Consider the following 13,806-nt stretch of genomic DNA (forward strand, 5'->3'; position numbering starts at 1 on the left):
GTAACGTTAGTTGTGGTAAGGGACCTTAAGACCCTGGAAAAATAGGTGTCATGGTAAATATCTCAGATGATGTGTGACTTGAACTGGCATTTTTATATGCCCTTTCATAACATGGTTTGCTACAACAAATGGTATGAAAAATTGCACCCTCTGGAGCACAGAAGAATTGCACACTTTTTATTGTGCTTGCTGTGTCCTCTGAGAACTACTACGGTACATGAATAAAGATGAAGACCTAGACATGTGGATGGAGTCTGATGTCTTTGCTGTAAGGACATTTAGAAATTAAAAATTATGACAGACAATTAGCAAACTGATGACCCCTAAGCTAATGCTGCATTTCCTGTCTAAGGCTGTAGGCCTGAAAAAGAAGATTCTGATATACATTCTAGATTGAACCTAAGTCCAAAAGTAGAAGATCGGTGTCTCCACTTGAAGCCAAGCAGAAAGCATGGCTTTTGCATACTTTGTTCCATTACATTTGTCCATTTCATCAACCCAAATGACATTGGGGAGGACAATTTACTTTTATTGGGTCGACCTGTTCAAAAACTAGTCTCATCCTGAACAATCCTCACAGACATACTCAGAAATGCTTCATCTACCCTAGTACTCTGTGGCCCAAGCAAGTTGATACCTGAAATTTTAACGTTATTTCCTGAGAGTGAAATGCTGCCCTCAGAGATTATCATAGTCATATAATTATTTGACATCTTCCGATATCCATACCTCATAAAGATTCCAGTCTTGGGCCCAGTGCCGTGGCCTAGCAGCTAAAGTCCTCACCTTGAACACACCAGGATCCCATATGGGTGCTGGTTTTAATTCCGGCAGCTCCACTTCCCATCCAGCTCCCTGCTTGTGGCCTGGGAAAGCAGTTGAGGACAGCCTAAAGCCTTGGGACCCTGCACCCATGTGGGAGACTTGGAGGAGGTTCCTGGCTCCTGGCTTCAGATTGGCACAGCACCAGCTATTGTGGTCACTTGGGGAGTGAATCATTGGATGGAAGATATTTCTCTCTCTCTCCTCCCCTCTGTATATCTGATTTTGCAATAAAAATAAATCTTAAAAAAAAATGATTCCAATCTTTGGAAATTTACCAAGCCACAGGCAGCACATTTATTACACCATTGCTGCATAAAAAATGATCAGAACAGTAAAGGTTTACAACAGCATGAATTTCTGCTGTTTTTGTAGGTCAGAAGTGCAGCCATGCGTGGCTGTGATCTCTGGTTGGGGTGTCTCACCGGGCCACAACCTGCACCTGGCAAATCTATCTGAAATCTAACTAGGAAAAATCTGCCTCCTAGCTCCTCTCTCTCCAAACCTCTGTCAGGATTCGGCTGCTTTGGGATTGTGGGAGGTCTACAGCTTCTTGCTATTTGTCACCACCAGTGATGGTCTGCCAGGCTGCCCTTCAACATGACCACTTATTGAAAAAACTCAAGACTATAGAGAGGCACTCTAGAAAGACAGAAATTACAGTCTCATGCAACTAAGTGCAGAAACGACAGCCATTTTAGCAGTACTGTCCTGATTTGGAAGGAAGTCACAGCACCTGTCCACACTCGAGGAAGTGAGTTCCTAGTTGGTCATGGATACCAGGGGTAGGACTATCGGAAGACATTTCAGAGTCTGACTTCCATGGGAGGCAAGCAGAGCTATGGACAACCATCAGCTCTGTTAACTTTGTCTCTGCAACTTGGAGAGTTTTTCTTGTTGTGTTAGGCGTCTGGCAGCCTCTTTCCTCACTTTAATCTTGCCCTGCTGTGCTGCTCTTATGTTTTTAATTTTTTTTTTCTTATCGGTTACATTGCTAACTAATAATTCTCAGAAATTCAAATGAAATAGTTGTTGATATGTTTAACAGTGTTCTATTTTGTACAGAGGAGCAAATTAGCTTCAGGATATGTGATTACAGATGGAGGGGTCATTTTGTTTGTAGGCATCTGTCTCAACCTGACTTTTCACACTTTGGCAAGCTACTGCACGGGAAAGGGGGTAAACCTTTTTTTCAACCATCATGTTGAAAAAGTTAGCAGCTCTCTGCCAAAATCTTACTTGCAGTGGTGAGAGAGTTTGACCATTCTAACTCTACTTTTTCATATCTTTGTGTGACATCTCTCGGCTCAGGGTTGTTTGATGTCATCCCTATCAATAAACATCAGTTGTACTCTTGGACGGTATGTTTGACAAGAGGCTCTTATAGCCCTGACTCTGGGGGAAAAAAAAAAAAAACTCTTAATTTCTGTTCTGGGCTGCTCAAGCAATTTTTTTTCCCAAAGCCTCCTGACACCAGCACCTGATTTTTCTAACTCTGCTCATTTTTCAATATTGGAAACACATATTAGTAAGCCAAGATGCCAGGAACTTTTAGACCATTGAGCACATAATTGTTACCAGTACATCTTACAGAACTTTAAAACTGGTAATCCTGTGATTCTTAGACATGCAGGGTTCGTTGGCTTGTTTAAAATGAAAATAGATTTGCTTTAATCTGTTTAATTTTTGGATAAGCAGAAGAAATTAGTATTTTATAAGTATTCTTAAACAACATGGAACCCCATTTTGTTTTATAACCAACTGTTGATTATTTACTAAATCCATGTCACTGTCATAACTGACATAGGCAACGCAGAGACACACACTGTGGTCTTGTCCTTAAGAAGGATGTGACCACCCCTACGGTAACACACCAGTACAAGAAGAACGAGCGCCTCCAAAAGCTAAATCTAAAGGAAATCTCATCCTCCATATTCACTGCACCTACCTGTCTCCCATTAGCCTTTGTGGTCCTTGTTCATGTGTACTGTTTTTGCACTTTCATCCCCGGAATGGAATCCAGCAAATTCTCCTCAGAAAACACGATGTTGGTTTAGTTACAGATTGATCATATCAATGCAGGAGAAATCAATCACAGATGCAGATGATGCAGAGAGGCCAGAGTGGCTTTTCTGCCTCCTTTGCTATTTCAGAATACAGCAAACACTAACAAAACCTTTCCTTGGAGTAGCTTCCTGCATCTTGCAGGTGTTAGCCATCAACACATTTCCTTCTTCCCAGGAGAAAACTCAATTATAAAATCTTCATTCCCCCATATTTTTCCTGATCATTCAAAATAAGACACAAATAAATGGCAGTGTGTCCACACATGCTTGTGAGTCTGAGGAGTCTGCATGTCTTCCAGACCAGAAATGTTGTTTGTTAAGAAGCAATAGGTATGACAGTATCCTAGTGTCCAGTTCTATCCCAATGTACCATCCAACTGAAATTCTCTAAAGCTGAAAGAATTTTCTGGAGAACAGGCTGGTACTGTGGTACAGCAAGCAAAACCACCTCCTGTGGTGCTAACATGTGTAGGAGCCATTTTAAGGCCTGGTTGCTTCACTTCCAATCCAGCTCCTTGCTGATGTGCCTGGGAATGCAATAGGGGATGGTATGAATACTTAAGCCACTGCACTCACATGGGAGACCTGGAAGAGACTCCTGGCTTGGGATCGGCCCAGTTCCAGCTTTTGGGGCAAAAAGAGGAGTAAATCATGGATGGAAAACCTCTCTCTGTCTCTCCTTATCTCCCTGTATCTGCCTTTCAAATACACATTAAAAAAAAAAAAGTGTTTTAGTAAGAGCTGAAAATTTTCTGCATAAGGTCTATCAATGATTTTCCTTGCATTATGAAATATAAGCTCAGTTTCTTCCTAATGTCAAAACAGAGCTGGAGAACCCTGATGGGAGAAACCACAATTCCATATCATCTGTGCAAGGGAGCACATATGGAGAGGTAGCCAGACACTTGTTCCCTCTAACCTTGGCTTTCCGGGGATACACAGGGAAGATAAAGCTCATTATCACTAATGAAAAGCTGAAATGTCATGGAGCCAGGGGCTTTCTTGCATTCCCCTTATAATGCCCAAAAAGTTGGATGGACCCAATAATTAAAGAAGGAAAACAGCAGAATTTAATGAAGAGACACCATTTTAGAGATAACTTCACGTGGACTGTCTTCTTTAGCAATCTCCAAAAGGGAGGAGGGGGGTCCTGGCTGAAGACATTTTATTGCTTTAGGGAATCAAGCATCTCAAGGAGAAAATCAATTGCATTTTCAATTGCTAATTTGAAATTCTTTTTGTTGGGAAAAAATTGTTCTAAATGACTTTCCCTGAATTAATTTTCATTTTCCAAAAAACATGTGCAGGTTTCTAAAGCAGACTTAGAAAAAGCAGGTGTGGAAAAAAACAATTATCTGGAACCAATACAGTCAATCTCATCTCCAAGGATACCAGCAGAAGCCATAGCTGAAATTGTTTCTCAAACTTAATATGAAAAGGGTATAAGAGGTGAAAATGCTTGATTTGATTTTTTTTTTTTGGTAGTTTTATCTCCTTTTTTGTGCAACAATAGAATTTCAGTTATCAGAGGGCTTTCAATTTTGAAAAAGACAACTGCTTTGTAAAGGCAAAACATTGGCAGTTGCAAATGAGTATTAGAATGTTAAGCATCAGCTGCCACTTGCCAGAGGGAATAAATATTGTAATTGCTTCCCTCAGAATGTTCACTTGTTAGAATGCTGGTCGGAACAGCACTTCCAGTAGGTGACACTAGATATAATCAATTTAAGTCCTATGATTAAGTCTTTGTTCAAAAAAGGGATGGGAGGACAAGGAGGTGGGGGGGGAGCCTAAATACTCACAGTTCAGATACATAATGACATGACCAACAAAAGAATTAGATCATCTGAATATCAACAATATTAGTGAAAAGCTGTGTAGCTAGTGGAGCCTTCTGCAGAGCATAATTGTTATGATTCTGTCTATTCTCAGGCACACTTTTACCCAGGATGTTTACTGCTGTGTACAAAGGGTTGATACAACCTTGCATGCACTGATTGTAGTTCCAAAGATGCTTCGTCATGGAACCCGTGCTCCTTTATAGTTCATGGGTGAAAACGACCAAGTCAAAGTTACGTGGCTTTCTCCAATTGGGGCTTGTTCCTTCCTTTAAATAGATTCAGATAAAATTATCAAAATAGTGTAAGAATCTGGAAACTCTTTATGTTTATTGCACATGAGCTAAGCATTCAAATCTAAGAAGCATTTTAAAAAATACTTGGGAGGTAATGTCAAACCTAGTGTCTAAATTCCCCTTTGTGCCATAACACGCTCAATACTAAATTTAAAGAGAGAAAGACAAGAATCTGAATATCTTAGAACATAGGCTTAGGCAATGGAGCAGTTAGCACTTGATTGGTTGAAATAGCTGCCCCTAAGCCAGAAGAGTGTTCTGGAATGATACTGAAATAGCTTGGGGAAAGGAGGAGGACTGAATGACCCTGCATTGGGAAAGCAGTGCCCAGAGCAGTTCTGAGCATCCTGAGTGTGCACTCCAAGGAGCTGCTATCACCATGCGAGTTCCAGCCACTTCTTGTCTCTCGTGGTCACTCATGTTCCACCTCAGGCAAAGAACAGCCAGACAATTCAAAGTACTCACAGCATTGCTAGAGCGTGGTGGTGTCTGTTCTATGAAGGGGTTGCACTGGAAAATGAGCAAATAGTAGAAACAGACGCTAGAGACCTCCGATAGGCTTCCTCAAAGCCTATTTGGAAATGATGCAAGAACGCAAGAAAATTCACATGGATTGTTTTTTTTTTTTTTTTTTTGCTTTCACAGTTTTCTGAAGTTTTCTAAAGTATAGGGTATGGACTTCAGGATTTAAATATCTAAACAACTTGATGAACAACTGTTTCCTCTGGTCTTGGCTCTGCTTCCTTACAATGATTAATTCATTTGGGGAAGCATAGAATCTTCATTGAGGTGTGAAAGGAAATTGTGGAGAACTTCTGTTTATTCTGAACATTCTATTTGATTTCTATTTTAAAAAATTGTTTATCAAAACAACCAAAAAGTCATAGATAATACGTCTCAGGAAAAATTTTCTATCAATTTCAAACAGGCATTGGCATTTTCCAAAATCACTTTGTCATTCAAATATTAATGCTTACATGCAAAGATTTGTAAAATTGCTTTTTAACTTGCAGCCACATGATAAAAAATGGAGAAATCTCTGATTTCCAAAAAAATGTTAATTTTGAAGCTATTAAAACTCTTTAAAATGGTAATAATAAAATTACAACATGTAAAGCTACAGGTTTTAATCTGGAAGAATAAAACAATGAATTTTCATGTTAAATATCTTACATTAATTTTAAAAAACTAATATTTTCTTTGCAAAATAAGTTTTATTTTTCTGTCTTTAGAGCCTGACCAGGTTTCATTAAGATAGTGATCTGCTACAATATATGCTGCTTTGCTTTTATTTTTTCCAGATTTATTTTCTTTTGAAAAAGCAATATTCAAATATAACTGAATGATTGATGGTGATAGTAATAATACCTAACTAGAGAGTTAGCTTTATTCCAGCAAATATGTAAAAAATATCTTACAAATAATGCCTTCAAGATGAAAATGTTTTATATATCTAGAGAGGTGATTTGTTCGCCTGGTAGCCTTTTCCAAGCTTGATGTTCCAATTGTATAACCACAGCATTTAAAAATTTAGAAAGAAAATCTTATACTATTTCTGGATATGCAATTTACAATATTTCATTTGGGAATCTGAAGTAATTAAAGCAAATGAAATCTTTCACATGAATTATTTTTTGTCAACAAGAAAAGAAAGTATGGTCCTTTCTTGAGAAATGGAAAAAAAAGTCAAATAAGATGATGTTTGCTTAATAAATGTTAGCCAAACATTTGCTAATAGAATGTGAAATACACAATCAAGCAACAATGTTATTTTTACTGCTCCGAATGTTTTTTTTAATTGTTAATGAATATACATAAAATAGAATTCATGATCTTCATAAATATATTTCTAAGATGAAAATCATATTTCCATTCATTCCTCAATCACCGCTACTTCAGTTCTTTCTTTTCTTTTCCTTTTAGTTTTTGCAATAATAACATACTTCCTATTTACTTATTTGTATATCATTAACCATAATGTTAAAAATAAAAAGTAAAAAAACTAGCATTTACCAGGAATATAGACAAGGACTAAAGTCAGTTCATAAGTTAGTTTCATTCTTATACTTTATATCAACCATCGCAAATCAAAGATATCCCTTTAATTTATGCCTTTATTAATTTGGGTTTTCTCCCTTTTTGACTAGTTTGGCCTATCGTATATCAGTGTTGCTTATTTTAAAAAACAGTCCATTTCACTATTATATTTTTTGCTTCAATTTTATGCATTTTTTTCTCTTATTTCTTTTCTCCTGCTAATTTAAGGTCTCATTCGTTCTAGTTTTCTAGATCTTTGAGTTGAATTCTTATACCACATTTGAGAGGCGAGGAGAGGGATACAGACACAAAAAGAGAAGTCCCATGTGCTGGTTACTGCCCAGATGTCCCCATGCTGGACTATCCTGGGCTGAACCAGCAGGGCGGACTTCTGTTTTGGTGTCTGTATCCCTCTTGTGTAGCAGGGGACCATGTACTTGAGCCATGACCTGCTGCCTCCCAGGGAGTACACTATCAGGATTTGGGAGTACAAGAGGCAGTGATACTGGAATACAGGGACTGTAATATAGGATGCAGACAGCCCAGCTGGGGTCTTCACCACGGTGCCCAATGCCTGCCCCATGGTGCTGGCTTCAGAGGAAAGGAAAGATTTTTTTTTTTAGCGTATGTAAGCTAAACTAGATTGGAGACAGTAGGCAAAACTCAAATATTTCTTTTTGATCTGGGGTTTAGGGTAAATTTCAAAGCCATGAAATGAAAATCTGTAAGGAAGTTACACTTTGGCAGCTCTGCCTCAGCCCATTTGTGGTATACAAAGCATCAGGCACTGAATAATCCTCATTGTGGTTTCTCCCATCCTGGAACAGGCTCTGTTGATCAAATTTTCAGCTTCTTTGATTGCATAGACAACCTACTAAATAGCTTCAAATTCCATCAACCATAGCAGTGTGTGAGGGAGAGATAAGGAAGTGAAAGTAGTTTAATAAGCCTATCAGTCTTTTGGTCCAGTTTCATAAGGACATCCTTAGCCAAGCAGCCACACATGCACCAAAACTGCCAGGTATCTCAGGAGACAAGAATGAATCCAGGCAGCATTGATAGAACCTCTAGGCCAACTCACGGATTGATGAGCACAGAAAATGCAGTATAGACCACTGCTTTTGTACTTATTAGTTAGCATTAGACTATGGGAAAATGCATATGTTTGATTTTTCATGGAGTAACTTACTGGGGCAAGTTCTGTTCCTGTGGAAACCAAATGTCCTTTTTCAACACCTGCATGACAAGATGATATTGAATTTCATATTAAGTGTGGGCTGTATATAATACATATTAATGGGATGACATTTTATAAGTGACTAGAATTAACTTTTTATTTATTTTTGATGATGTTTACATAGTTGATCATGATGGGAAAGGTTGAGGTTTAGAAGAAAGTAGATAAGACCATTGTTTACAAATTTTCTTTTTCTTCCTCCTGTATGTGGGGGAAGAGAACAGATAAAGGAAAGAGCTTTACCCAGCTTCCCAACTGCCTCAGTATCCAGAGATGGGGAATGGCCACCAGATGTCATCACAGGATCCCCAGTATGGAGCGTGCTCCAAGGGTTCTGCTTAAGTTGTTTTGATAGTTTTTTTAAAAAAAAATTTAGATGATGTTAATATAGTTTATCAGAGTGAGGTGGATCAAGGGCTAGGAAAAAGTGGATGTGATCATTGTTTCCAAATTTTCTATTTCTCCTTTCTGTTTCGAGGCAGTGGGGGAGGAAGATGATAAAAAGAGAAGCCATACTCACCCTCCCAACCACCCCAGTATCCAGGGATGGTGAATGGCCATTCAATATCAACCCAGGGTCCCACTGTGGCACACATGCTTAGGGTTCTGCCCAGGTGGTTTTGATAGTTCTGAAATGTTGTTGGTCTTGCCAATCCCAGGATGAGAAAATACTTCCAAGGTCCATTGGCTGACACAGTCCACCATTCATCCAGATATTTGTTGTCAACACTTGGTTGGTGTAGTTGTCCAATTTGTTCTGTTTTCCTTCCTCTGGTGTGGTACCAGATGTCCTCTGCAGGCCCCAATGGACCACATATTCTCCATGTACCTCTAAGCATGCCATTCACTGCTCCGTCTTAGCCACTGAGGAGGCCCAGTTTTTAAAATGTAGGTCTTTACTATCATCCCTAAAAAGACTTAATAATTAGTAAATCTTTATATTAGAGTATATAGCACTATTAATATAAAATATGAAAATTTGCTAACATTCCTAAAATGTGACTTTCTGCTCTAATTTTATGCCACTATGAAAAATATCTTTCTAGAAGACAGTGAAAAATTTAGTGAATGATTAATTTATATATCACTGTTGGCAATGAGTATTGATCTCATTATGAGGGATGCAGCTTTTTCCATCTGTGGTTCTATCCCTGCACACTACAAAATTCAGACACATGTTATAGAAACAATGATGGCAAATCACAACTTCTAAATACATTTGTTTGATAGGACACAAAGAGGAGGCAGATCTTTCAACTGCTGGTTCACTTTCCAATGATCAAAATGGTCAGGGCTAGGCCAGGCCGAATCCTAAAGCTTCTTCTGCATTTCCCATGTGGATGGCAGGTGCACAAGGACTGAGTGCATTCTGCTACTTTTGCTCGCTGTTAGCATATAGCTGGATCACAAGTGGAGAAGCCAGGGCATTCACTGGCAGCCTTAGGGTATACTGGCATCACAGGCAGTGAGTTAATCTATGCTACACACTTGGTGCCAGTCATACATTAGTTGATATGTTCCAGTTCAACTGTTAATGTAAGAAAGGATTTGTCATTAACATAATGTACATTGAGTCATCCATCTACTCAATCATGCAACACATTCATTAAACATTTGCTTTGGGCTACTGCAAGGACTGTAACAGATACCAAGACAGAAACAGTCATAGTGTTCATGGAACTTATATGTTAGTGAGATATACAGCCACGACATATGTAAATGTGAGGTTGGGATAAATTCTGTAAAGGAAAGAAAAAGCAGCAGGATAGGACGAGGACAGGGAAATCACTAGCTTAGAGAGTGAGGTTAGGGCACAACTCAGAGGGGCACAGACAGTGAAGGCCACAGTGAGATTAGAATTGAGCCTTCTAAATAACCAGGAGACACAGAATGCTTTCACAAAGTGAAAACAAGGGTGGAGAGGAGTATCAAAACAAAGAACATATTCTGAGTGGTTTTCTCCTTACAACCTAAAATTTTATTCCCATGGTATGTCTGATTCTCTGGAAAGAATGAGACAGAAGACAATCCAGATAGTGATATGAGAAGCAGAAGGGTTGGCTTGGTATTCCTTCCCCAAAAGGGAAGAAAATAGTCAGCCTGCGATGCACTTAATGCAGTCATTGGCAGAGACTGTCACTTACAGCTATCCACACAGAACCGCAGCTCCGTGCTTGTGTTATGCAGATTGGCCCTGTGCACACATCTCTTTGACATGGTTGAATTTTCACCAAAGGCTTGGTGATCATTTCATAACCCAAGCTGAATTATCTCATTCCTTCAATTCAGATAAAAATTCTGTATTGATGAACAAACTCACAGTAACAAAGTACTCCTAAATAATCATCTTTTTGTTGATGTTGGGAGATATTAACCTGTTGGTACTACCTTTCTTAATCTGTCCTTCTGGATTAAATAGTCTCTATCAAAAATTCATGTCCACTTAGAATCTATGAAAGTGATCTTGATTTACAATGTGAGTATTACAGATGTAATCAAACCTAACTTGAGGATTATTAGGGAGAGCCTGAGTATGACAGAGTGAGAACAAGGAGGCAGAGATCGGAGTGGCGCATCTACAACCCAAGGAACACTAAGGCCTTGGTTAACCACCCCAAGTTAGGAAGCAGCCATGAAATGCGTGGTCCTTCAGAATCCTCACAGCAAACTTGGCTATGCTGACCTCTTGATTTCAGTCTTGGAGCATCCAGAACTCAGAGAAAATAGTTTTCTCTCATTTTATGCTCCTTAGTTTGTGGTAACAGCAACCTTAAGAAAATAATATAACTGGAGAAGAAAAAAATCTAAGCAATACCCATCCTTCTGCTACGTAAAACTGGCCGCATTTGGATGATGGTTTCCAGAGCATTATAAAAAGAAAAGATGCACTCACAAACAAAAATTCATGTTAGAAAGTATCCTAAGGGCCATAGCAATTTTGAGTCATTTTAATAAATACATAATTCAGCAATTTTCTGCACTTTAAGTTGAAAAGGTAAAACCAGATAAAATGACTTTCTACAAAAAAAATAGACAGCCTAAGATCTTCATCTATTCAATAAAACCTGATTTGAGGGCCAGGTACAGTGTTAATTGCTGTCTGATAAGCAATCAAATAAATGAGATATTTAGTTTAATCTTTTCTGATATTCTCTGGGAAAAAAAGCCTTAAAATAAATTTTCACTGTTTTTATCATGAATTCTTTACATTGCTACTACTTCACCACCCTTCTTTCTCAATGGATAAGTAAGACATAATGGCTCAAGAATGTCAGTACCACTTTCATTTACAATGTTGTGACCCACATGTCAAGAAATTCTTAAGAATATAAAAATAAATAAATAAATAAAATTTCAAGCAAAGCCAGAGGGCAGTTGATGCTGTGACAATGCTTGGTAAGAAAAAAAAAATTAAGGGACTACAGTTATGTTAGAGTTTTGACTAATGTTCAGAGTTTTCCTGTTGACTTTACAGCCCGATCTAAAAATATAGACCATTTGTCACTGTCAAGAACTAAAGCTGTATTAGAAAACTCAATACCAGAAACAAAAACAATTCTCTGAATAAAATGTTATAATATCGAGCATTAAATCCAGGGCTTTTATGTTCCCAGCACTGATCCCTCGATACCTTCTCCCTGGAACTTGTAAGTATATGTGAGTCACAGGAAGGATGTCTGTTATGTATGTCAGGATTGGAAGGGGATTACATTTTACCAGGACTCAGCAAACCTTCCCAGTCATGCTACAAAACGTGAAATGCACAGATATTCAACACTACCCACTTTTATGAATTGTTGCATGAATGAGCAAGAAATTGCAGACATCGAAGCAAAGGAACAAGGGTTGTTCAATTTAGAGGAAGAAGGTAGAGAAGTATCCAAAAGCTGCTGTGTGAAGTGTGACATGATTGAAACATTGGCTAAAGATGTGGTCAACTGACTAACCTTCTGAATATTAAATATGTATTAACTTACTCTAGAGTCAAAGGGAGAGGCAAAGATTCTCCATTCACTGCACTGAATAGCTCCCCAAATGACTGCAACTGCCTCAACTAGGCTAATTCAACACCAGGAGCTTCTTCCAGGTCTCCCACAGTGATGCAGGAGCCCAAGGCCACAGGACACCCTAAACTGCTATCAGGCCATTATCTGGGAGCTGGATTGGAAGTGGAACAGCCAAAACCCATATGGGAGGCTGGCAGTACAGGTGGAGGACTAGCCTGAAATACTACCATGCTACCCACTCAAGCCGGCCTTTTTAAAAATGTATGTCATTTATTTAAAAGTAAAAGCTACAGAAGGGGAGGGGGGCGTTTCAACTTTCTTATCCTCCAGTACCTAGTTTAGGAATCTGAGGTAAATCAGAGCTTCTGCAACACAATTTTATTTATTTTGCTTGATTTTAATTTTTACATTATATTTAATTACTTACAGCTCCACAAAATATAGAGTAAAACAAATAAAAACTAAAAAGTAGGACTATAGGCATGGCCTATAAACAGTCAATGAAAAAGGTGTTGATTTCTGCAAATAAATTTTAAGTCATACATCACTAAAGTTGTAGTGGTATATCTAAAATTTTTTAAAAAATTAAAGTGACAAAGTATATTTGCAGTAAGGCTAATATTAGGCTTTTGGTGTGTTGCATTTTTCAGATTTTAGCTCTCAAATATAATGGAAAACACAGGGTATTCATCTTGCAGAGTCTGATTTTATTTCACTCAATATGGCTGAATACTATATTCATATGATGGATACCTTGGTTGGTTCCATATATGATTTATTGTGAAATTTAGTGGTGCAGGATTCTCATTCATGCAGTGCATTCATGGCTTTTAGTTATAAACTCAGTATCAGGACTGTTCCATCAGATGGTAAGTGTCTTTATAGCACTGCAAGAAACCTCCAGAGTGTTTTGCCCAGTGGTTACATGATTTTACATTCCAGCCAGCCATGTATAAATGTTCCCTTCTCCACACCCTCACCAGTTTTGTTAACCTTTCTTTTGGATATCATTCTGACGTTGGTGAGGTGTTACTGTGGTTTTGATTTGAATTTTGCTGATGGATAATGTTAAACATTTTTTCATACACTTTAATTTCATCTTTTGAGAATTATGTTGAGGTACCTTGCCTATTCTTTATCTGGGTTGGTTGTTCTTTGATGTTGAGGTTTTCTTCAGCTGCTCGTATACATTCTGTATAATGACCCTTTGCCAGAAAGGTAGCTTAGTTTTTTTTGTTTGTTTGTTTCTATTCGATCATTCTGTCATCTTCTTTTCATGCTGCTGATTAATTCCTTTATGTCTAGATTTGCTTTTAGCACCTTTGCCTTGAGAGTCTTATTCATTACCATGCCCATGTCTTCAAGTGTTTTCCCTCTCTTCAAGCAATATTGTAATCTAAGATTTCAAATTTAGGTCTTTGTTCCATCTTGAATTAATCTTTGCATATGATGAGAGGTATGGATCTAATGTCATTCTTTCATCTTAATTCATTTTACCAGCAG

The sequence above is a fragment of the Ochotona curzoniae genome, unplaced genomic scaffold (genome assembly GCF_017591425.1).
Source record: "Ochotona curzoniae isolate NIBS_2020 unplaced genomic scaffold, NIBS_Ocur_1.0 scaffold_4683, whole genome shotgun sequence".
NCBI classification, from domain to species: Eukaryota; Metazoa; Chordata; class Mammalia; order Lagomorpha; family Ochotonidae; genus Ochotona; species Ochotona curzoniae.